Consider the following 25,521-nt stretch of genomic DNA (forward strand, 5'->3'; position numbering starts at 1 on the left):
GTGACTCACCTCCAGGAATGTCAACCTCCCAAAACCGCCAGTCAGCTCCGCCGTTTCCTTGGCATGCTGAACTACTACAGGCGATTTCTGCCCCACGCGGCAGCACACGAGGCACCACTGCACGACGTCCTCTCCGGACCCAAGATCAAGGGCTCCCACCCCATCACATGGACACCGGAGCTCCACAGGGCCTTCGAAGAGTGCAAGGCGAGTTTGTCACGCGCCACACTACTGGCTCACCCCGATCCATCCGCGCCACTTGCACTCGTCACAGATGCCTCCACGTCCGCAATGGGTGCCGTGCTACAGCAACGCGTCAAGAACGCCTGGCAGCCCCTGGCATTCTTCTCAAGAAAACTCAACCCGGCCCAGCAAAAATACAGTGCGTATGACCGCGAGCTGCTGGCCATCTACGAGGCCGTAAAGCACTTTCGCCACATGCTGGAAGCGCGCCACTTCAGCATCTTCACAGACCACAAACCTATCACCTACGCTTTCCAGCAGAAAAGGGACAAATGCTCAATCTCAATGCTAATCTCAATCACTGGTTCCTTTCTCACCTGAAGACGGAAACAAATCCAGTTTCCGAAACGTCGTGTCCTCTATTACCTAGAATTCCGGACGATGGAAAAGTGCAAAAACCCAGTAATTCTGTCAGTTCCTCCTATTCATTTCGTTAAATATTTCAAGTGAAGACATATCCGACAAGAAATCTAAGCAAGGTCTATCGATGGTTCAATTAGTCCCTAAACCCAAAAGGGTGTCCCGGCTACCGTCTTGGTGCGTTGTACTATCACAGACTGCTGCAGGAATGTGTGGCGCCGGCTGAGCATTAAATCTGAGTCTAATGTTCTACTGAGTATGCAACGAAATTTTAAGTTTTTAAGGCGGTATATAAACAGGGCGCTGAGGAGAATATTTGGACCAAAGGGAGATGAAGTGACGGGAGGTTGGAGAAAACTGCATAATGAGGAGCTTCATAACTTGTACTCTTCTCCAAGTATAATTAGAATGGTCAAGTCAAAGAGGATGAGATGAGCAGGGTGTGTAGCATGAATGGGGGAGAAGAGAATGTATATAGGATATTGGCGGGAAAGCCAGAAGGAAAGAGACCGCTAGGAACGCCGAAGTGTAGGTGGGAGGACAATATTGAAGTGGATCTTAGAGAGATAGGATGGGATGATATGAATTGATCTGGTTCAGTATAGGGCTCTTGTGAACATGGTAATGAGCCTTCAGGTTCCATGAAATGCTGGGAAATTCTTGATTAGCGGCATAATTGGCGGCTTATCAAGAAGGGCTCAGCTCCAAGAGTAAGGCGGTATACTACCAGTCTGTAAGTTCGTGGAATGGCCGCAAAGCGTCGTAGGGGAATTTACTGCTATTATGTTTCAGCAATGTTTTCGGCAGCTATATCAACGTTGGCAGACTTGCATAGCGGCCAACGGCAACTATTTTGAGGGCCGATGTGGATCTGCGTAAGTGTATGTGAATCCCTTGTAATATGAGGCGATAAAACCACATTCCACGTACTTAATGACTCTACCACTTATATATATATATATATATTATATATATTTGTGCGCCTTATATATATATATATTATATATATTTGTGGGCCTCGGAGTTACAATAAAACTCGTACTATGGTGCCTCAATTTTCAAGGTACAACATGATGGGAACAATATATTCCTCCGAAACATTGATTACCATATAGCGGATAACACGTAGAAGACCACGGTATGACTGGTAAGTCTTCGTTCAGAATTACTGGGTTTTCGGACCTTGTCCGTTTGTTAGCTCTTTCTTTTTTCCTCTGGTTATACAGCCCTATCAGCCCTGGCTTCTGCTTTTCAGTTTCATGAACATTTTACAGACGGTAGGACTCCTTGGACGGGTGATCAGCTCGTCGCAAGGCCTATACCTGAACAAAGGACAACACAAACAGAATAATCACATACATATGCCAAACATCCATGCCTTGTGTGGGATTCGAAGCCACGATCCCGGCTTCTGAACGAGTGAAGACAGTACATGCCTTAGACCGCTCGACTACTGTGACCGGTCATCTCTTTCTAATGGACCCAATAGAGTAGGTGTCTTCCCTTGACCTGAGGACGGAAACAAATCCAGTTTCCGAAATGTTGTAATGGCTGTCTTTAGAATACCAGAAGATGGACAAAGTCCAAAGAATAAACAATGCTGAGTGTTACGCACCATCGTCAGAACTCTTAAGAATCTACTGGTTAAGTCTTGTATGGGATTTGAGGTTTTTACGGAGGTGAAGTTTCATACTGTGTTCTTCTGGGTTATGATACTGACACGGAATTATGATTCCAAATCTTTCCGAATTAATCATTCATCTATATGTCTGTCATTTCATCCTGTATATTCTAGCGACTGACGGGGCCGTAGAAAACCGACAAATGTGAGGTTTCTCTTAAAGTGAAAAATGAGTCTGAGTTCTTCTGGGTTACAATATCCCTTGGTATGGTACCTCAGGATAGAGCTGGAGGTATTATCCTGCTCCTAAACCTCACAGAATACGCAATGTCATAACCCAGGAGACCACAATATTACTGCAGAGAATTCTTATGCAGATTAGGAGGGCACGTGGCCCTCGCCAAGTTGAAGAACCGAGCGTGAGTTGCACATCCAATGGAGTTTAATAAAGGCAGGGCCTTCATTACTCTTGCATTCTGATGTGACACCGCACATTTTCATACAACTATTGTGTTTCGGGACATTATTCATCGTCCTGCTTTTGTTTAAACCCCACAACATTTCGGAGACTAGATTCTGTCTCCGTCTTCAATACATAACGTTTCGGAGATTGGATACCGTCTCCGTCTTCAACCCACAACGATTCGTAGAATGAAGTCTGTCTCCGTCTTCAGGTGGAATATACTCAGTTGGTCCCAATCGATAGAGCTAGTCCCTATCCCTGGATATCTGTACCAACACAAGACAGAATGGGTAAACCAAGCACGGCATAAACGGAGACAGAATCCTGACTCCGAAATGTTATGTCTTTTAAATAAAAACAGGACGATGGATGTTGTCCAGAAACACAATAAATACATTAATATACCATAGTCACAAACTTTTAGATCTTATTTGCACATTTTTACATCTGCACTCCGCGTCCAGACCTCTCTCTCTCTCTTTCAAGTTGAGGTACATAAATAATGTACATACTTATACATAAACCCGAGGACGAAATGTGACGAAAAGACTGAGTGTCCTAGTGCTCTGATCTGCTGTTGCGCATGTTAATACAGGTTTCTACTTTCGGTTCGGAAGTTCTCAGCTTCGAATTTGGGTCGCATTATTAATTATTCTATGTTTTTTTCGAAATTTTCCTTGGTCCAATCAGGCAATTCCAAGAATATTGCCTTGAAATAGTTCAATGATGAATCATTCCAAATCACTGTCTACTCACCATTCAGGATCATCGTCACGTACACTGCAATCACCAGCAACCAATTACGGAATTCCTTAGACTTGTGGTATAAAGGAAATGAAACGATACATACAAGGTTTGCATAATTTATTCATTAAAACTGCTTCTTATATATAAGGTATGTTTGTTAATGAATCCATTCTTACTGAATATTTTTGTACAGATTCGAAATGAATCATGTTTTATTATGTCTTCCTGAATATCTGGTACAAATAAAATACACTGTCTAATAAAATGAGCAAAATCAAATTATCAAGTTAAGAACTGACCCTGTAAATTCAATAAAAAACGAATTGGAAACAGAATTATGTGAGAAATAATTTCAGATTTCCGAGAATTACACATGTAATAGATACAGTTCAAATAACACGAGGTACAGACATCATGCTGACAGATAAATTGATGATATTATGTAGAAACATAAATCAAGACAGCGCAGTGTCAAATCTTTGAGATTTAACACGGAATAATTTCTATTCAAGGATGGACACAAACCAAATTAACAAAGGATTATCTTGAAATGATTCACTTAATCTTCGATAGAGATAACGTCATTTTGCAACTTGAGAATGGGACTTAAAATGACGTAGACAGGGGTATACACCACCTACCCATTTCCACACGTACAGGACAATTCATAAATCCCTCCGGAAACCTCGACAATAATTTAGAATCACTCTGTATATCAAATGGCTACAAGAAGTACTGTGATTATAAATTTTTAGGTGGAATTTCTAGTAAGTTTAAAGTCTGTGTTTAATGGCGCGACAGGATCCGGGATACCGTAGTCGGTATAGTGACTTGCTATGGGCCGGACGACAGAGGGGTCAGAGTTCGAGTTCCGTTAGGGTTAAGAATTTTCTCTTCTGTACGTCTTTTAGACCGTCTCTGCTGTCCACCCAGTCTCCTATCCAATGGGTAATAGAGGCCTTTCCCAGGTGGTAAAGCGGCAGGGGCATGAAGCTCACCACTCACCTCCAGCTAGTGCCTAAATCAAGAAAATGTGGCTCTATATATTTACTTCTCCATACACCTTAATGACGCAATACTTAAATAATTAACACAGAATTTTACCTTTACCTTTACAGAACTGAGCGATAAAGAAATTTTCACGAAATTGGGAAGCAGTAATTCCCTTTATCACACGAGTTCATTATTACCCGGGGCTTTCCGCTCTCAGTTAAGCGTCCCTTAGTTCTGAACACCATTTCTAAGCCCTGCTACTTAATTATCTTTCTGAACTGTTCCCGTTGAGTCTCCTACATTTGCTATTCGTTCGGATGAGATTCTTGTGTCCTCTGTCTCTAGAAAAATTGCCTAGCTGTTTCACCCTCTTTCACTTATTTTCCTGCATCACAAGCTTCTGTATCTTAGACGAATTTTCATCTGTTTCCAGTGCTGAAACGAAATGTAAAAGCCTAAAGCTGAAAACTGGTGATGATGTGGAAACAGCAGTTGAAGGATGGCTGAAAAAAAGAACACCAATTTCTGATTACTTACTTGCTTACTTACTAAGGGAGCTAAGCCCTTCTTGAGGAGCCGCCAATTCTGCAGCTACTCAAGATTTTACCAGCTTTTTATGGAACCCAAAGGTTCATTACCGTGTTCACAAGAGCCCTCCACTGGTCCCTATCCTGAGCAAGATCAATCCAATTCATACCATACCATCCTATCTCTCTAAGGTCTATTTAAATATCGTCCACCCAACCACGCCTTGGTCTTCCCAGTGGTCTCTCTCCTACTGGTATTCCCACCAATATCCTCCATGCATTCCTCTTCTCCCCCATTTGTGCTATATGCCCTGCCCACCTCATCCTCCTTGACTTGATCATTCTAATTACATTTAGAGACACCAATCTGATAGGAAACATTATAAGGTAAAGCCTAGGTACAATGATCCCGAAGTTTAATTAATTATCACGCCATGAAGAAGCATGAGGGAGTGAAGTTAAAGCTCCACAATTCTTAACCTCAGCAACAGAAGGAAGTGAGTGGTCAGCTTCGCGCCGCTGTCACCATATGCGAGGAAAAGTAAAAAATTATCCGCACCTTCGCCATAACACATCTTTAGGTCTGTCACACTGCCTTCTGCGCATGCATGCTTAGAGTTGGTACTACTGTGGTCACATGATCGTAGTTTCACTTTGATCGTGTCATTTTCCTTGATGCTGTGACAGTTCAAACATGGCCGCTCCGCTGCCAGTGTGCACCAAGGAGGAACAAAGATCAGTGATCAAATTTCTCCGGTTGGAAGGTGTGTCAGGGGCTGAAATTCATCGGTGGGTCCATCACTATGAGCCAGAATTCAAAAGCCAAGTATGGCGTGGAAACACCCGGGATCGCCAACGAAGAAGGAAAATAAGACTCAATCTTCCGCGGGAAAGGTGATCCTAACCATTTTTTGGGACTCAAAAGGGCCTATACTGGAAGACTATCTGGAAAAAGGGTGTACGATCAAAATGCAAGATACAGTGATTTTTGAAGCCAGTTATTCACACCAAAAGCCGAGGCATATTGTCGAAGAAAGTGTTGTTGTTGCATACCAATTCACGCCCACACATGGCCGGCCAGACCGTTGAAACCATTAACCATTTAGGTTTCGAGGTGCTAGAACACCCTGCCTACAGCCCAGAAACCCTTCTTCTTGCATGGAATACGCAAGCTTGGGGACCGCTGCACCAAGTGCATCGAAAAGGAAGGAGAGGGTTGCGCGGCCAACCGAAACCCTTCTTCTTGCATGGAATACGCAAGCTTGGGGACCGCTGGGCCAAGTGCATCGAAAAGGAGAGAGACGATGTAGAAAAATGACGTACTTGTTCAATCCCTACTTTGGGGTTGGATTGGATTGGAGTTTTAATTGGAAAAACAGGAGTGCGAATAATTTTTTACTTCCTTACGTAAATATTTCAGCTGATTTTTGTACACAACCTAAAGATAACGAATTATGACTGAAATTTATTCTATGTGTGATGGACAGTATTGTAGCAGAAGACACGTTACTAGGCAACAGTTGCTAAAAACACGTCTCCACAGCAATGAATCAACACGCAATAGTGGAGGTACTGTTAGAAACCGTGTTTTCTACAGTGATCCGTGCCCTCCATCTTAGGGGAGTCCCGAATGGGAAAGTAAAAGTTGATCATGAGTCCCGCGGGATTCGGAGCCGAGAATAACTGTGCTGGTGAGGCCCAACAGCAACAGACCCATCCCCGTACCAGTGATGTTTTTATGTTATTACTATAACAGCAAGTGTTCAGTTAAAAAAATATTGGCGGTAAGTCTTAACGGGCTTGGAACCTAGACGAAGTGATTGACGGTAAACGGTCAGTCATAAAGTGACTCTGACTATGACTCTGACTGAGTTATTTTAGAAGGGAGCCGCCATTCGGAGAGGACTTGAGCGCAGAAGCACTGGATTAGCTGTTGTTACGAGCCCCTACTAGGAAAATACTAGTGAGGACACTGCGCGTTGTAGAATACTTAACGTGTGTGACAATGGTCTGTAAGTTTGATTTGTTAATTAACTAACCTTCTGTAACGGTCTGTAAAGTGTAGTCAAGAGTCGTAAATGTATAAGTGGTCAATAAATTCAATATCTAATCCAAAGCCCCGTCCATGGTCACTTATACATCACAACGTGACAGTGTATGTCATGTCTGAATCTTCATGGGCCTGTGTGCAATAATGATTTACGTAAGTAAAGTAAAATGTAAAGGTATCCCTGTAATATGCCTCTGAGGCCCATAGGGTTGTGAGATGTTGATGTTCCCATATTTTCTAGACAATCGGGTCATAGATGGCGGTAAGGTGGTCAGCCCTACGCGCCGGCCGCCCTTTACCCCTCAGGAAGATTCCTGGTACTCATTTCTGTTAGAGTCTGAGTCGATCCCAGGGTCATTGTGCGGCTGGAAGGATCAGGTAAATTTAAAAAATCCAATTACCACATCGGGATTCGATCCCACGACCTTCCGGGTTGTAGCATAGTGCCTGTTGGGTTTTATACATATCAAATATAGTGCGAAACATTTCAAGATAGCCTTGCACTACCTGATCTTCCACCGTAGAAATATTTATTGTTCTAAATTACTATAAATTTTTATTTTGAAGTAAAACTGCTAACTAAGACTGTTGTAGACTGTATTAAAACCAAGGGCAATCTAAAATTAACTTATGACAAGTAAGCATATTCACCCAATTATTTAATATTTATCCTACATATATTTTTCCATAAATATTTATAATATTTTAGCCAAATTTAACAGTCAGTCTTTTAAATAATTTGAAATAAACACAGAAATGTTCTAAAATATAACTTACTACACAGAACTGTTGAAAATATATTCTTCTAAAAAATCAATGTATAAAAATATAAAACTTACCACTCAAAATATAAGCGAAAACACATCATTTACTAATTATAAAAATGAGTTATGTTTTCGGGCTTGCGGTAACTATGTGCCAATATTTCTTTGCAGAAATCAAGAATATCCTGGTACCAAATCAAAATAGACAAACCACTGGTACGACTCGTACATTATTTGCAAGTGGCCCACACCGTTCAGGTCCAATGCTGAACTCACTCCGATAATCTCAACAATTACAGATTATGAAATCATGAAACTGGAATTTATATTTAACTCAATTCAAATAAGTGTATCTCAAAGGATGTAATCTGCCAAGCTAAGTTCAAAATGGTAAAATGAATTTCCAACCCGAATTTACGAAGAACCCGGAAGTAATTTTAAACAAAAACAAAATATATTGAACTAAGAAGTTGTATGTAAAAGTGTGGCGCTTAAAAGCAAAAAATTAACCTAACATTTATTTACTATTTATTTGTTGACTGTTCTCTACGTTCGACCATTAGAAATATAGTTCCGTCAATTTAAATATTCACAAAATTTAATACGCTTAAGTGACGACAAAAATTTGGAAAACCGAAAGGCACAAGTTGAACAATTCAGGTAATTTAAGGCAAACAATCCCCAGACCCAGCAGGTTCTTGTCAGATTATCACTGTGTCCTTGTAGCAGCAGATAAAATATATCGAATGATAAATATCTATGTTCATGGTATCATAGCTCAAGCGTTAATCACCAGCTTCCCACACCTGCGGCCTGGGTTCGATCCCAGGTCAAATCATGTGGGATTTGTTGGTGAACAAAGTGGCACTGGGGTATGTTTACTCCGAGTACTTTGATTTCCCCTGCCAATTCTCATTCCAACAAATGCTCCATACTCATCTCTTATCGGAGCCTAATACAATAAACCAATTATTGGCTGACGTACCAAGTGGATTCAGTCTCACCCCAACCCCAAGAAACTAAAAGAACTGATGTATAAGTATTTCCATTTGAAATCAACACAACGGGGAAACTAAAGATAAATGTTTCGGAAACTGTGTCAGTGTCCACCACATGCGGCTCATGTGATGGATACGGAGTCTCCGAAACGTCCTCGTAAAAAATTACTGTTACGAAATCTCAAGGAAGCATGGAGGGAGTCAAAATCCGTATAGATTTGTAGCGTCAGTAAAGAAGAAGTTTGTGTCTATTACAGAGATTTAACCCGGTAGTGAACAACCACGTATGCCCGTGAGAAAATTCTTCTTCTTCTTCTTCTCCTCCTCGTCCTCGCACTCTTCCTCTTCTTTCTTTCTTTTTTTTCCTGTTCTCCTCCTCCTCCTCCTACAAGTTTTAACAAAGTAGAATCACGTGGCTTAATATTGATAACAAATAAAGAATTCATAGTTCAAACACTTTCGCAGAGAAGTCAGCAATTATGAACTTGTTATCCTGCCGTTGCCCCTTCCATCATATCCCACAAAGATGACAGTACTGAAGCTAGGGCGGCAAAACTGGAGTTTTTTGGTCAAACTGCGGTTTATCACGGAGTCGAATGGCGACTCGAATCTGGAAAGAAGAAAGAAAGAGACAATAAACATGTGTTGGACGTCTTCAATTGCGACATTTCAACTCTGTCTACGTCTTTCAGGGTACATCATACTCCAACATCGTCGTTGGTCTTTACGTCACACAACAAACAAAAACAAACTCCGTGGTTTTAGTCCGCAAGAGAACTATACCAACACAGCGACCGCAGCTTGCCGCCGAAGTTAGTGCCAACATGTCACTAAGGTTTATTCAAAATGGTCATCCTCGCTAATGTTAAGAATGTGTGGAATTTCCCTTCAATTCCCTCTACATGGGGGCAGCTGTAGCATAGTTGGTTGAGGCACTATGCTACAATCCGCAAGGTCGTGGGTTCCATTACCGACGAGGTCACTGGATTTTTCAATTGACCTAATGCATCCAGCCGCACTATGGCCCTGGAGTCGACTCGGTCTCTAACAGAAATGAGTACCAGAAATCTTCCTGGGGGAAAAGGGCGACCGGCTGGCGCGTGAGACTGACTTCACCGCCATCTGTAAGCCAACTGTCTAGAGAAGTGGGAGCCTCATCGTCTAACCCAATGGGCCTCTACAGCCTGTTACAGGGATACCTTTACCTCTACCCCCCACATGACCCGGTAAGGCGGGGAAGGAGGTGACCGATTTCTGTCAAGGCTTTTATCTCTTTCACTTAGAAATATGTCCAGCATTCACCTTGTGCAGAGGTCAAGAATGGTGGAGCTACAACTCTACTCCTCTACACGTCTTCATAGCGTGGAGCTTAATTAAGCACAGGGACAACTTTACCTTCTCATGGGTAGTAAGAAAAAATATTTTTCTTCCACTCGGTACGCGTCGTGACGCATTTCGTCTAAACTTGTCAAAAGTCAAAAGTCGCATGTCTCGACCTTGAGGTAGAAGTAAGCGTGGGAGTACCGGAAAACATGTCTTTCAGAAAAAGGAAGAGAAAAAAAATGGAGTGGTTCAGATTATTTTTGAATAACTTGTAGTCACGTGTTTGGGACTGTATATTTATAAATATATAAATACATACAAGTATGTGTGTGTGTGTGTGTTTGTGCGTGGAGCAAGTAGCGACCTTACAAACCAATACCAGTCGACCTTTCGCTCTGTCAATTAAATGACATTTAGAGAACTTCATATAGAACCTAAGAAGTTATAACTTTCCCCGCTGCAACTTAAGAGTGTAGTGCATAACAGGATTTACATATGTCGTGGAGATAAAATTAAATTCTACAGCCTCAAAATTGTGTAAATTATTCTTTTACTACTGGTTACACCTATTAGACCTGGCACTTTGCAAAACAGATATACATTCGAGATAATTAATCTCTCTTGCTGCACCTAAGATGAGTCACATCCAGAGAAATACCAGTCTGAAATTATTAAGTCAAGGAGGATGAGGTGGACAGGGCATGTAGCACGAATGGGGGAAACGAGAAATACATATACTCGTAGGATATTGGTGGGAAAGCCAGAAGGAAAGAGACCACTGGGAAGACCAAGGCGTAGATGGGTGGACAATATTAAAATGGATCTTAGAGAGATAGGATCGGATTGATCTGGCTCAGGATAGGGACCAGTGGAGGGCTCTTTTGAACATGGCAATGAACCTTCGGGTTCCATAAAATGCTGGGAAATTCTTGAGTAGCTGCAGAATTTGCGGCTCCTCCAGAAGGGCTCAGCTCCATGAGTGAGTATGTTGAAAATCTGATGCTTGAATTCTTGGTTTCCTTTATCAAGAACGCATTAAAACACGTTACTAAAATTAAATAACCACGATAAAAACGTGAACAAGGAACCAAACCTGATTCTCACTGACTTAACTGTTACCACGTTAAAATCCTTGATCTGCGCACCCACCATCTTATTCGAATCCTATTATAGATGGAAATGACAATTTACAGCTAGTCAGTCATCAGTTAATTAATTATTTTGTTACTGAGTTAATTATTAACCTTCATTACTCCAATACAGTGTGTCTGTAACTTAGAATAGATAACACGTGTGGCCTACAGACTGATTTCAAGATGATAAACATTGTGTGACGCTTAAGGAAGTGGATAATAATGTGACATGTAGACCCAATGCCAAGTAACAGCCGTCACTAGGGAACAGCTCTGTGGAAACGCTCTATCCCCGAAAAAGAGAGAACATGCCACAATCGAAGCGGTGTTTCCAATACGGTCCGTGTCGGGGCTATATTACGAGGACTAGAAAAGTAGAGGTATCCCCGTAACAGGCCGTGAAGGTCTATAGGGTTGTTACAGGTTAGGGCTCACACATCTTCTAGACAATCGGCTCACAGATGGCGGTAAGGTTGTCAGCCTTACGCGCCGGCCGCCTTTTACCCCCCAGGAAGATTCCTGGTACTCATTTGTTAGAGTCGACCCCAGAGCCATAGTGCGGCTGGAAGGATTAGGTAAATTGAAAAAAAAACACCTCATTGGGATTCGAATCCGCGACCTTTCGGCTCGTAGCATAGTGCCTCAACCAACTACGCTACCACGTACCCCCACGAGGACTAGTTAGAAAGAGCTAGTCTCAATCACTGGACTACTCAACTGAGTAGGTCTATCTTGCCCCATCCACCTGAGGACGGAGACAGATCCAGTCTCCGAAACGTTTTGTCTTATATATACCAGACGATGGATAGAGTCCAAAATAAACCTTATAGTTCTATACGATTCTATAAGCGTTCAATAAATCCAATTACCAATCCAAAACCCCGTCTATAGTCACCAAACACGTGACAATAAGTAGGTCCTTCAATAACGTTGGAATCGATGCCTGTTTTACCTTGGTTCTGTAAGGCCAGCAGCTGGTATTAAAATTCCGCTTTACATAACGGACCTGCTTAGCAGTCCATTTGAAACGATGTGTTTATATAAAGCTGATTTCTTTATATTCCTATGGGAAGTGAAATGTAATTAGTGATGATGGGTGATCATGTGTATCAATGCACTTTCAAAGAGATATAGACCAGTTCTCAGTGACCTATATAGAATTACTCAGACCAGTGGTTCCTTAAGGTCAGCAATATTAATCCTTTTGCATCTTGACCTTCACCTGACACTTTGCCTGAGTGACTATATACTTACTTACTTACTTACTTACTCATGGAGCTGAGCCCTTCTTCAGGAGCCGCCAATTCTGCTGCGACTCAATTATTTCCCAGCATTTTATGGAACCTGAAGGTTCATCGCCGTGTTCACAAGAGCCCTCCACTGATCCCTAACCTGAGCGAGATCAATCCAATCCATACTATCCCATTCTATTTCTCTAAGATCAATTTTAATACTGTCCACCCACCTACGCCTTGGTCTTCCCAGTAGTCTCCTTCCTTCTGGCTTTCCCATCAATATCCTATATGCATTCACCTTCTCCCCCATTCGTACTGTATTCCCTGCCCACCTCATCCTCCTTGACTTGATCATTCTAATTACACCTGGGAAAGAGCACAAGTTATTAAGCTAATATTATTACTATAATTAAATAAAAAATTTACGAGACTTGACAGGGGTAAGCAGTAGGCATACGGGCCATGCGAAATGCAAACAAATGTTTCTTCATAAAACATCAATATAGANGTTTTTAGATAAATATTTTGTGAACTGCAAGATTAAGCGAACTTAGAATAGGTGTCAAACGGAAGGGATTTTTTTTAATACGAATATGAAAATTTCGTAAAAGTAAAGAATTTCTGGACCATGTGACTAAAATATTAATTGGTTTAGTGCGTTAAAGCTCATAACTTAGCTCCTTACTGTCTTCTAACGTCGGCCAGTTAACTGACTTTTATACGGTTATTTACATTAAGAGTAGAGTCCTAATGCCTTGGGCAAAATTTATATAAGTTACGAGTATAATATGCCTCGGCCAGCAAGTGACAAATAACATAATTTGTGTTTTAAATGTATCTGTTACTTTTTTTCCGCATGCCGCGACAGACGAACATGCGCAGAATAACAAATGATATAAATGTCCCCGCTACCAATCAGTTATACCACACACCAAGCGTTGTTCCTATGGCGAGAGAGAAACCGGTCAAAGCTGTAACGCCGGATGAGTATCCTGTTTGATAGGCACAAGGCCTTACACCAACACAGCAGATCGAATAAGAGCACAGGTTTTACATGCAGCTACAAATATGTCTACAGTGACTTTGTTTGTAATTCAAATAGTTCCTCGAATTCTCTCTGATCCTGGCCGCACAGCTGCACGAATCAGAACATAGATGGAAAACAAAATAAGGACAAAGAAAAGGACAGAGTAAGGAGAATATGAAACAAGAAAAGAGCGAGGTGGAGATTGTGAAAGTTAATATGAGGAGTGAAGAAAACAGACATAGGAAGATAATGAATGGGAAGATGAGAAAAGAAAGAAGCGGTAAGAGAAACAGAATGCGGAGAAGAAGATGAAGATGACGAAAAAGGAGATATAAGTTAAGATAAGAAAATAGACAGATGAGGGAGAAACAGAGAAAAGGAAGCGGAGAAGATGAAGGGGAATGAAAATAAGAGAAGACAAAGTGGAGAAAGTCGATATGACGACGGGTTACGGACTGGACTGCAGGCTTTCGATTCCTGGTAGGGCAATTTTTTGGCCCCTCCATAGCTTTCAGATCGGCCCTGTGGTCCACCCAGCCACCTATACCGAGAATTCTTTCCTCTGGAGTAAAACGGCAGGGGCGTGAAGCTGATGACTTGACGGCAGTCCTCAAAGAAAGCGATGTCAAAGGTTAGACAGCCACGATCACCATTACTGAATCGCCATGCAACGAGGAATTCCGCGGTCAAGAAAGACGAAAGCATAAAACTTCAGACGACGCTGAACATAAGAACCAAGAAACCAGTAACATCCGTCCCGGGAGTAAGCGGCTCGTAGTTGCAGTAGAAGAACGAAGTTCACATGTGGAACTTCTTCGCCCCTTGAGATCAACTGAAATGGAGGCTAACAATGCATAAGAAGCGGACGAATCCACAGAGGGCAGAATCCAGCCAGGCCGGTTGGCCACTGTAATTTTACTAACCTCTCAGGAAAACCTTATACAATTGCAAAGGCAACTAAAGGGTTTTTGAAAGGCAACTTGGAGTTTCGTAACGTCAGAAACAGGACCGTAGTTTTCGCGACAGAAATTGTGGATTTTTCAACCATCCGCTCTCAACTCGAGGGCAATAACATTCCCTATTTCACCTATCCCAAATCCCAGAAGCCTATAAAGGCTGTGATACCGTACCTTCCACTCACCACTCCTCTAGATATTGGTGGACTTTGGTTTTGACATTATTATAGTCAAACATGTCAGTCACCTTTCGATCACCTGCAAGCTTCCCCTTCTTCCTCATAACCTTACATACGAGGTCAAAGCCCCAAGAGACGTTGAAACTGACAAGCCCTCGTCATATTGCAATCAGGGTAGTGACGCACAGAGCCTAAACTCCTCTCACGCAATGTCAGAGCTGCCAATAATTCGGCCATGTCTGGGCAAACTGCAAGCAACCCCCCCATTACATGCGCAGTGGGAGCGGTCACCCGCAACAGGGAATGCCGGGAAAAGGACAATAGAGCATTGATATGGACATGCTGCAACTGCAAGTTCGTGGACGGAGAGGAACCTCGTCCCGCCAACTCACGAGGTTGAAGGTACGCCAAGGACGAGATGCAAAAGTGAAAGTTGCAGAGAACTCCCAAGTCTGCAACAGGAGGGATGTACTCTTCTAGCCACACCACCCCAGGACTATCCTTCTCGGCGGCGCTGCGCAGCGACACACAACAGCAGCAGCCTCAGCCGCCCTTAGTTGCACAGGCCTGAACTCTCTCCTTGAGACACAACCGACAACACGTACCAAGCCAGTTCAGGCTCCTAATGCAAAGAGTTCGTCTCTTAACGACATGTTTAAAGTAGTCACAGCAGTGTTTCATATCAGAGCTCATTGGGATCAATTCAGAAGAAGGCAAAATAGTGGCTATCACAGAAATTTTATGAAAACTCATGAACCAGAACTGACATGAGGAGCTTCATAACTTGTACTCTTCTCCAAGTACAATTAGAATGATCAAATGAAGGAGGATGAGGTGGGCAGGGCATATAGCACGAATGGGGGAGAAGAGGAATGCATATAGGATATTGGTGGGAAAGCAAGAATGAAAGAGACAACTGGGAAGACCAAGGCGTATGTGGGTGGACAATATTAAAATAGATCTTAGAGAGATAGGATGGGATGGTATAGACTGGACTGAACTGGATCAGGATAGGGACCAGTGGAGGACTCTTGTGAACACGGTAATGAACCTTCAAGTTTCTATAAAATGCTGGGAAATTCTTGAGTAGCTGCAGGATTGGCGGCCCCTCAAGAACGGCTCAACTGCATGAGTAAGTAAATAAGTGGTCAACGAGGCGCTGGGGCGGGTTTTCTCCGAGTACTTCGGTTTCCCCTGCCAATCTTCATTCCACCAAATTCTCCATCATCATAATCACCCGGGGCAGGCTACAATAGGCCAATTAGGGGCCGCCGTGCCGAGTGGACCCAGTTGGACTCCACCCCCCCCCTAAGCGAAAAAAAGTAAGTAAGTAAGTGAAGCAGAATTTACATGTCTTACTGGTTATGACCGCGACAAATGACAGACCCGCCTTCACGTAATATACGGCGCCTCGTATCAACGAAACCGGAACTGTCTGGCAGTAACAAAAACCTGGTCTTGGGGCCCAGAAGGGGCTCGACACCAAGACTGACTGGTCGAATGACCGTACGGTCGTAATGTGACTTTGACTCAGACTTTATTTGGTTAAGTGACGAAAAGTTTGATATAGGCAGAAATGTGTGAAAGCTCATGATTATGTAATCTTGAAATTCTCCTGCTACTTTCTGTTTTCCAGCGCCAATATTGTACCAGTCTTCACTGCAATAGTTCATTCTGTCACACGATATAAGACTAACACTGACAATTTATATTCCTGTAGCATGTTCCCTGGCAATTACAGGAGAGAGACCAGCAAATCAATTTTGCGAAGCTGGGAGATAAACTGTAAATAATTAAGGATTTCGATTTTAGTGTCCTTGGAAGAGAAGTCCAGGATGCAGCGCACGTGCTGCGGATTATGTAAGCGCCATAATATGAGGACAGATACATAGCACAAGTTTCAATAAAAGTATAAATATCAATAATAAAGTATATCACGCCATACGAGAAATCGCCTAAACCCTGTCTGCTCGTAGGCTTGTGGCAATGTTCCAACAGCAATAAGACCAGCATGTGGCCAGTTTCAAGCAACACCCACCATCAACCATGTCGCTGTTCTTCTGTTCGGGTGGACTCCGGTTATCTGGTCAAACCGGGCCTAGCTTCGGATAACAGCCTGTATACTCCACATCAATAAAAAGTAGGGTCAGTCTGTGTTAACACTTCGATTGCATAAGCTGACAGCATCGCTGTTTTCACTTCAAAAGTCATAAGTTTTAAAAAAGGCTAAGGTAAACAAACAATCATAAAATAACACAACATATTATAAACATATCAATACGTTTTGTGGCACGCGGTAGCGTAGTTGGTTTAGACACTATACTACAAGCTGGAAGGTCGAGGTTTCGATTCCCGATGAAGTCACCGGATTTTTAAATTTATCTAATCCTTCCAGCTGTACTACGGCCATGGGGTCGAATAGCCTCTAATAGAAATGAGTACCAGGAATCGTCCTGGGGGTAACTGGGGCCCGGCGCGTAAGGCTAACAACCTCGCCGCCATCTGAGAGCAGATTGTCTAAAAAATGTGGGAGCCTCGACGTCTCACAACCCTATGGGCCTCCACGGTCTGTTACAGGGACAGCTTTACCTTTTTATTATCGCTATACGTGATACCACTGAAGTCGTTTATATATTAATATATAAAACTGAATAATTGTATCTCAAAAGACAGAACTCTTCGTAACCACTGCTGTGAGAAACTTAAATCCTACAACATACAGAACTGCCTAAAATGTTAAAATTTCCTAAATTTCAAAATCTTTGGCTTGTAATTTGCTTATGCTTCTTTAAATTTATTTACTGATAAAAATTATTTCTTTTTTTTTTGTCCAAACTCAGGAATTATGGTCTTGCCACGCACGCGAGCGAGCGTGCGTGTACACACACACACAGAGGTATGTGTGTATATATATATATATATAAGAATTTGTATCTTTGGTTTCGTCTGTCAATCCCTGCCCATACACTTCTTATAATATTCCTTCAGAACTTCTTTGTGTTAATTTTCTCCCATTACGTATTATACACCAACTTTGCGTATAGAGAGTGTTACGTGGTCAGCCCAACGGATCCCCACGGCTGTTAATCTCGGTTTTCTAGACCGGAGCCGCTATTTCCTTGAAATAGCTCCTCAATTATCCTCACGAGGCTGAGTGGACCCCGTTCCAGACCTGCTACTTCTCAGAAAATCTGGTAGCGCCGGGAATCGAACCCGGGACCTCTGGATCTGTAGGCAGGAACTCTGACCACTAGACCACAGAGGTTGTCGGCACTAACTTCGCCGACAAGCGGCGGTCACTCTGTCGGTATAGTTCGCTTGCGGACTACAGGCCACGGAGTTTGTTTTTATGTACGATTATTATACACATTTTGCAGTATTAGAATTTTAGACTGTCTTATATACTTAAGTAAAAAATAACTCACATGCTATAACATGTAAAAATCGTAACGTAAAACTCTGCTAGGGATTTCATGTTGCCACTGATGATATATCTCAGAGCTCTAAACACGTTGGATTTCTTCTAATCGAACTTTGGAGGTTGCATTTCATGGTAATCGAATTTTGCGTTTCCCATTATGAATACCGAGGTTAGTTCTACTGTATGCATCACAGACTGTGTTGAAAACGGAACTGCTATTAACTGATTATACGGTCGCGGCATAGCTCAAGCGGTTAGTCACTGGCTTCCCAGCGCGGCGGTCTGGGTTCGATCCCGGGTCTGGTCAAGTGGGATTTGTGGTGGACAAGTGGCGCTGGGGCAGGTTTTCTCCGAGTACTTCGGTTTCCCCTGCCAATCTTCATTCCACCAATTGCTCCACAATCGCCTTCATCTATCATCTGGGGCTGGTACATTAGGACAGAAGTGGAGTTAGTCCCACCCCACTAGCAATAAAAAAAATAAATAACTGATTATACAGTGGTCTTCTGGCAACCAAGTAGCTATACAGACAGGCACAATTTTTATAGGAAATTCTTATATCCGTCTTCAGGTTAAGGTCTTGTGGGTTCCCGAGAAAAGCACAACAGAGGAAGAAGTTCAGGGAAGAACTACTCGCATACATTCCTTTGACACGACAGAGGCCGCCCAGAAAAGACACGTCAGAATTCTTCTATCGTTGCGTGTATTCGTTGATACAGGAACGATTCAGGAGCCGTTGCCTAGCAAAAATAGGAAGGATTACAGACACACAGTCTAATGGGAGGGATTTATGAAGTACGCGGTTGAGATGGGCTCAGGTGTCATGATATACATACCGAGTTTCAGAAAGATTGATTCAGCAATTGAAATTTGATGGGGGGATACACAGACAGCAAGATGATCACATAAGCCTAGTTGTATTTTTTTCAAAATAAGGAAATAAGTTTAAAAAAGATTACAGCCTTCCGGAATGTGACGCCATATAGTCTGATAGACATGCTCCAACATTTCGGAGGAACCTGATGCTTCCATGTTCAGGGTACAGTGTCCTGCACTTAGTATGATGGCAGAAAATTCTTCCGAATTCCGCTGACTTCACATCCCGGGTAACGGTGTCCGTAACAAGTTATGCATATTAGCCAGCATAAAAACTAACATATCTCATATAGTAGTCTGTTTTATTTTCAGTGGAAAGGTGTGTACAGAAACGGGAACTGGTGCCATTAGCAGGATCATGGTTAGCGCAGTAACAATTTCTGGACGTCTCTGGATCACAGAAGGTCAGCCGCTCGCCCTTCCCTCTGGTGGGAACTCCGCTAGACAATTCTGATAACATGACTGTGTTGGAGACTTGGCATTACCCATAGTGTCACGTGATCCGAGGCGGATGTTGGCTGAGGTCAAGGGGCCTGATATCTCCGAGAGCATAAAAAAATACCAGTTTCAGGCTCCACGTGTATGGAAACATGCAAATAGCAACACTACATCGATAATTTAGCTCACTGCAATATCAGGTTTGAAAATCCTGATAGCTATCAAGATTATTTCCTATTTCATGACATACTGAAATCACATTCACCATGGCTATGGGTCAGTGGTTATATTTCTAATTTAGAGAGCCCGAGTTCGAGTCTCAGCCTGAAGGACATATCTCTTTCATACTTTTGATGGACGAACAGGGAAAGGAGTCAGAAAAAAATAAAGAAATAGAAGAAGTAGCAGCAGAAATAAAGTACAAAGGGACAGGTGAACATAAAGGTAAAAAAGGTAGAGTTGTCCCTATGATTAACTAATTAAGCACTACGCCATGAAGGAGTGTGCGGGAGTGGATCTATAGATCCACGTGCTATAGAATTCTGCATTACATGGAGGTGATTGGTCACCTTCACTCCCCGAGCGATATACATCCGGGGGAAGAGACCCCAGTACCCATTAGATATAAGGCTGGGTGGACCCCAGTACCGGTTTGGGCGACATGGAGAAAGGAAAAATCTTGCCTTTAACGGGACTCGAACTCCGAAACTTCCGTCGTCCAGCCAGCCGAACATAAAACTAACATATATTTTGGACGTTTGAAATAAATCCAGTGCTTCAGTGGACGGATCTCCTGTCATCAGGTGAACATATATTGAATCAGATATATGGAGATAGTCTGTAACCGCGGATAGAGATGGACCCAGTATATACCGAAGGAGAGGGAAGGAGAGGAGAAGAGAAGAGAAGAGAAGAGAAGAGAACGTGCTGAGGTAGTGAGAGAGAATGCATATTGAGGAGAGGGGAACAAGAAACTACTTTTCGGGTTTTGAAGGTTCCCAGACAGTGCTCGGTTGTCCTTCCGGTAGAGGCAATGCATATGATCGGAATTAATTTTTATGACGTTGGAAGGACTGCATTATAGTGAAATTTGATCTAACACTGGGAGGGCTACATTAGGGCGAAATTTTGATGTTACCAATGGGAGGGCTGCATGTGAAACATGCAGTGCAGCGTGGAATTTGGGTACCAATACAGCATCTGCTATAGGACAGAGGAAACCACGGAAACCTCGATCGATTTGGCCGGCTGTAGGACCTTCCGGATGTAAACTGACTTCTAGCCAGTAGCCCGACATTAAACTAGGGAGCCCTAACATTAGCCCTTATCTGTGTTGTTGCTTTATTTGAAAAATATTGTTATATATTTTCTGAGATCTTTCTTTTTGTGTGCATACTTTGGTTGAGCACGAAACAGCTGTGCATAACATCTGCGAAGAGAATATACATATACGAACATGGATGCACATAAACGTACATAAATAATATATTTTTGATTATTTGATTACGAATGCCCACTGTGATGGTGTAGGGGGATCGGATGTTATATGAAGTTTGTTGCTTATCCAATAACAGAGGACTGGGAACCTTAGTTCTTTTAAATAATAAAAGCATCAAGTTCGTACCTCACAGGAAACATTATGTCTCCGCTACAAAGCCCAACCGGTTAATGCTGCTTAGGGAAACAAGGCTCTGTTTATTGTGAGAACCGTACGGAACACACAAATACACTCTGTGAGCAGACTGTAGGGTTTCAGTACTTCAAAGCATGTGGTACATATAGTGACCACTGGGATTTAAAGGTTAGGTGTGTCAGATCGGGCGGAGATTAGTTTGACACCAACAAGTTCAAATACCACGCACGAAGGGAAAACCAAACAGATATATCTTCGATACATGAAATGAATCAGGTTGCGGAAGCTTACAAAATGACAAATTCCATAATTTGTCTTATGCCTTGAACATGGAAGCAGCAATTCCATCCGAAACTTCAGTACCCACCTACCACACTACACGGCATCACGTCAGAAAACTTGATATTCATAATTTCTGGTCTTATTAGGACAATCGGAGGGAAGAAGATGCGCGCTGGCACGAAGACACTAGCAAGCACGGGAGCGTTGAGAAATATAATACAAAATTTTTGTTGGAATATCTGGAAGTGCCAGAAGGAAAGAGACTTCTAGGAAGACCTAGGCGTAGGTGGGTGGACAATATTAAAATGGACCTGAGAGAGACAGGATGGGATGGTACGGATTGGATTTATCTGGCCCAGGATAGGAACCATTGGAGGGCTCTTGTGAACAAGGTAATGAACCTTCGGGTTCCATAAAATGCTGAGAAATTCTTGAGTAGCTGCAGAATTGGTGGCTCCTCAAGAAAGGCTCACCTCCATTAGTAAGTATATCTGAATCACCGCGGCGGCCGGGTTCGATCCCGGGTCTGGTCAAGTGGGATTTGTGGTGGACAAAGTGGCGCTGAGACAGGTTTTCTCCCGGTACTTCGGTTTCCCCTGCCAATCTTCATTCCACCAATTGCTCCACAATCACCCTCACCTATCATCTGAGGCTGGTACAATAGGCCAGAAGTGGCCGCAGTACAAGGGAAGTATATCTGAAAGTGACTGCTTAAAGAAACACGGCTTACGTTGGAGGATAACATTAAAGTGGATCTATAAATAAATATCGTGGGCTCCTGTGAAGACGGAACTGAACCTACAGGTTCCACAAAAGCCGGGGAAATTCCTTGACTGCCTGCAGCTTCTCGTATAAAGGACTTGCTACATAGAGTCATTTCAGTTTAACGCTGTCTGCTGAAGTAAGACGATAATTACATTTCTAACATCAAAGACTTGTCTTGCCAATAAATTATGTATGTCGTCGTTATTCACAGCGATGCACGCGCGATATATATATATATATAAGACTGCATATCAAATCGTTACGTTCCCTCAGTCGAAGGAGTAACCAGTAGTATCTAGGAAGCTGGCGTATGGGGACTCTGAAGGCCAGACTGAAAATGTCGGCCAATTGAAGAGTTGCACCAAGGTTGCAACGTTCTACTGTAACAGCAGCGTTAAGGATGCATGCTTCTAGCTGACACACAGAAGAACACTCCTGAAGACCGATGTATATCATATGTCTAAATCAACGGACTGTGAATGCTGAGCAGGATACTGGGCTGAGAAGGATGCAACATGAGGGTGTACCAGTCCATCGGGAGCTTCACGTGCTCTTCATATAGTATGCTGAAAGTAGGGGTAAAATTATTCCAGATGCCGGATAATCTGGATCGAAACATGAAAAATTCTATTCATAGTTGAGTAAAAAGAAAGTAAAGCTATCCCTGTAACAGGCCGTGGAGGCCTGTTAGACGTCGAAGCTCCTACATTTTCTAGACAATCGACACACAGATGGTGGTAAGGCTGCCAGCCTTAAGCATCGGCCGCTTAAACTTCTACGAAAATTCCTAGTACTCATTTGAGTTAGAACCTGAGTCGACAACAGGGCCATAGTGCGGCTGGAAGGATTCGGTCAATTGAAAAATCCAGTGACCTCATCGGGAATCTAACCCGCAGCCTTCCGGCTTGTAACATAGTTCGTCAACCAACTACACTGCTGCGATCGATCTACATGATTCTGTGAAATATTGCAAATCTGTGTATCTTAAACATTAACAGTCAGATTAACTCGATATGTTTCGGATATGGTTGATCAGTGTACTTGTTTCAAAGCAATTTAAACGTATGTTCTTTTCTCTTCACTTCTTCAGTGCGTGTTCTTTTTTTTTTTTCGGGCACCTTTCACGTTCTTGTAACAAAACAACTGCAATCTGTGTTCTTTCAGGTACTATTCACATGCTTGCCTAAAAACAACTTCAGTCTGTGTTCTTTCAGGTACTCTTCACATGCTTGCCTCAAAACAACTTCAATCTGTGTTCTTTGAGGTACCCCTTCACGTACTCGCCTCAAAACAACTTCAACCTGTGTTCTTTCAGGTACTCTTCACGTGCTTGCCTCAAAACAACTTCAGTCTGTGTTCTTTCAGGTACTCTTTACATGCTTGCCTCAAAACAACTTCAGTCTGTGTTCTTTCAGGTACCCTTCATGTGCTTGCCTCAAAACAACTTCAATCTGTGTTCTTTGAGGTACCCTTCATGTGCTTGCCTCAAAACAACTTCAATCTGTGTCCTTTGAGGTACTCTTCACGTACTCGCCTCAAAACAACTTCAGTCTGTGTTCTTTCAGGTACCCTTCATGTGCTTGCCTCAAAACAACTTCAATCTGTGTTCTCCCAGAGTACCCGAAATCTGTGTTACATTCTGACATCCTCAGTCTCTATCCTTGTCTAAAGATGTTTTCCTTGTTCTTCCCGCAAATGCCGATTTATATTCCCTCAAAGAACCTCAGTCTATGTGCTCATTTTAGAAACAAGTTTCACAATCACATAAACGATCGAGTGTGTTTAGACCTGCTTATTACGTGTCGTTTGGTTACTTACAGGCTACCCACCTACGCACGAAACCTAACACAACAACTTGTTGAAAAACTAAGCACCGTTAGCAAACTACTACAAAAAAAAAAGGGGGTCTGGATTCCAGAAGTCACGTTTATTTCCTCTTACCCTAATTCCACTACTGGTATACATAATGAAAGAACCCTGGTTCAAAGACCTAGCTAAATAAAAAGGCAGAAGAAAGAAGGATGTGCTGCAAAGATCCCGTTATTTCGTTACGCCACCTAGGATGAGCAGTTGGCCATTACTTAACAAGCTGTCTTGTTGCTGCTGCGGGTTGGTGACCTTTCAGTCCAGTGCCCGCGGCCAGCTGATGGCCCAGTGATCGGAGGTGCAACCAGCCAACTCCTCGGGGGCTCTCACGACAAGTGGGAGGTACTTCAAACATGCGAAGACCTTGACTTTTTACCCCGTTATTTTCTGACATGTGTGTCTGTTATTTTTAGCACGAACCATCTTACCGCTCAATTGCGGTTATTTTCAGATGAACTCAGATCTGGCATACAGAAAGTATGGGGGAGTGGAGGTATAGCTCCAGCAGTAGCTCGGCAGTAGATGGAGGTTAGTGGTCAGATTCACGACCAGGTCGCTTTACACCCTTAGAAAGCAGCCCAAGGTATTGGATAAGAGTTTGGATGGGCCCAGAAGTCGGTCTGGACGCAGGGGAGGAAAAATCTTCTACGCCTGTCAGGAATCGAACCTCAGTTCTTCAGCCGTAAAGCCCATAGTCCGTCGCTATACAGGCTCTCTGATTTAATAGAAACAGACGCTACAGCATGGCATCAAGATCATCTAACTCCCTTGAGTACCATATAATATTTCCCTCAAGATATTCAGACTAAAATGTATGCTATTTCAATTTTACCATTTTGTTTTACATGTCAGAACGCCTCCGTGGTCTAGTGGTCAGAGTTCCTGGTTACAGATCCAGAGGTCCGGGTTCGATTCCCGGCGCTACCATATTTTATGAGACGTAGTGAGTCTGGAACGGGGTCCACTTAGCCTCCTGATGATAATTAAGGAGCTATTTCAAGAAAATAGCGGCTCCGGTCTAGAAAACCGAGATTAACTTCCGTGGGGATTCGTTGTGCTGACCACGCGACACCCTCTATCCGCTAAAGTTGGCACTAACTTCGATGACAAGCGGCGGTCACTCGGTCGGTATAGTTCGCTTGCGGACTAAAACCAAGGAGTTTCCTTTTGTTTGTTTATTCTACGTGTTATTCCAATTTGTAATTTATCTGATCATCGTAACATCGTACGGGAAGCGAGTAAATTATGAAGCTCCTCATTTTACAATTTTCTCTGTTTTCTAAGTTGTGAGATTTGAAGTTCACACGCCGGTTACCTAGATGTCTGTCTCTTCGGATATGATGCAGTGTAGTTTGGTTGTTAATAGGTAAAACCTGAATGTGTCTGCTACGTTGGAAATTACCTACCAGACTACATGGCGTCACATCCCATAAAACAATAATCTCTACTTACTTCCTCATTCTTAGGTCCAAATATTTTCTCTCGCACTTGTTCTTAGTCTTATCCCGTGCTATACAATTACATAATTACGTGACACAAGCAGGTAGAGAGAGACATTGTGAACTGAAACCTTGGTATGTAGCCTTGGTGAGACGGAGCGAAAAAATTACAATGTTTTCTT

The 25,521-nt window shown here is 42.7% G+C and overlaps 1 protein-coding gene and 1 long non-coding RNA gene across 8 annotated transcripts in view; both read right to left on the minus strand.

Annotated features, from left to right (window-relative positions):
* LOC111873802 overlaps nucleotides 1-25,521 on the minus strand; it is a 291,936-nt gene that overhangs the window by 201,402 nt on the left and 65,013 nt on the right. The window lies entirely within an intron of this gene.
* Nucleotides 8,676-25,521, minus strand: part of LOC117283039 — a 56,330-nt gene continuing 39,484 nt past the window's right edge. Inside the window, exon 2 of the long non-coding RNA XR_004514038.1 lies at nucleotides 8,676-9,376. This is a non-coding gene — a long non-coding RNA (uncharacterized LOC117283039). The remainder of the gene's footprint in view (nucleotides 9,377-25,521) is intronic.

This window comes from Cryptotermes secundus, unplaced genomic scaffold (assembly GCF_002891405.2).
Source record: "Cryptotermes secundus unplaced genomic scaffold, Csec_1.0 scaffold215, whole genome shotgun sequence".
Taxonomy (NCBI): Eukaryota; Metazoa; Arthropoda; class Insecta; order Blattodea; family Kalotermitidae; genus Cryptotermes; species Cryptotermes secundus.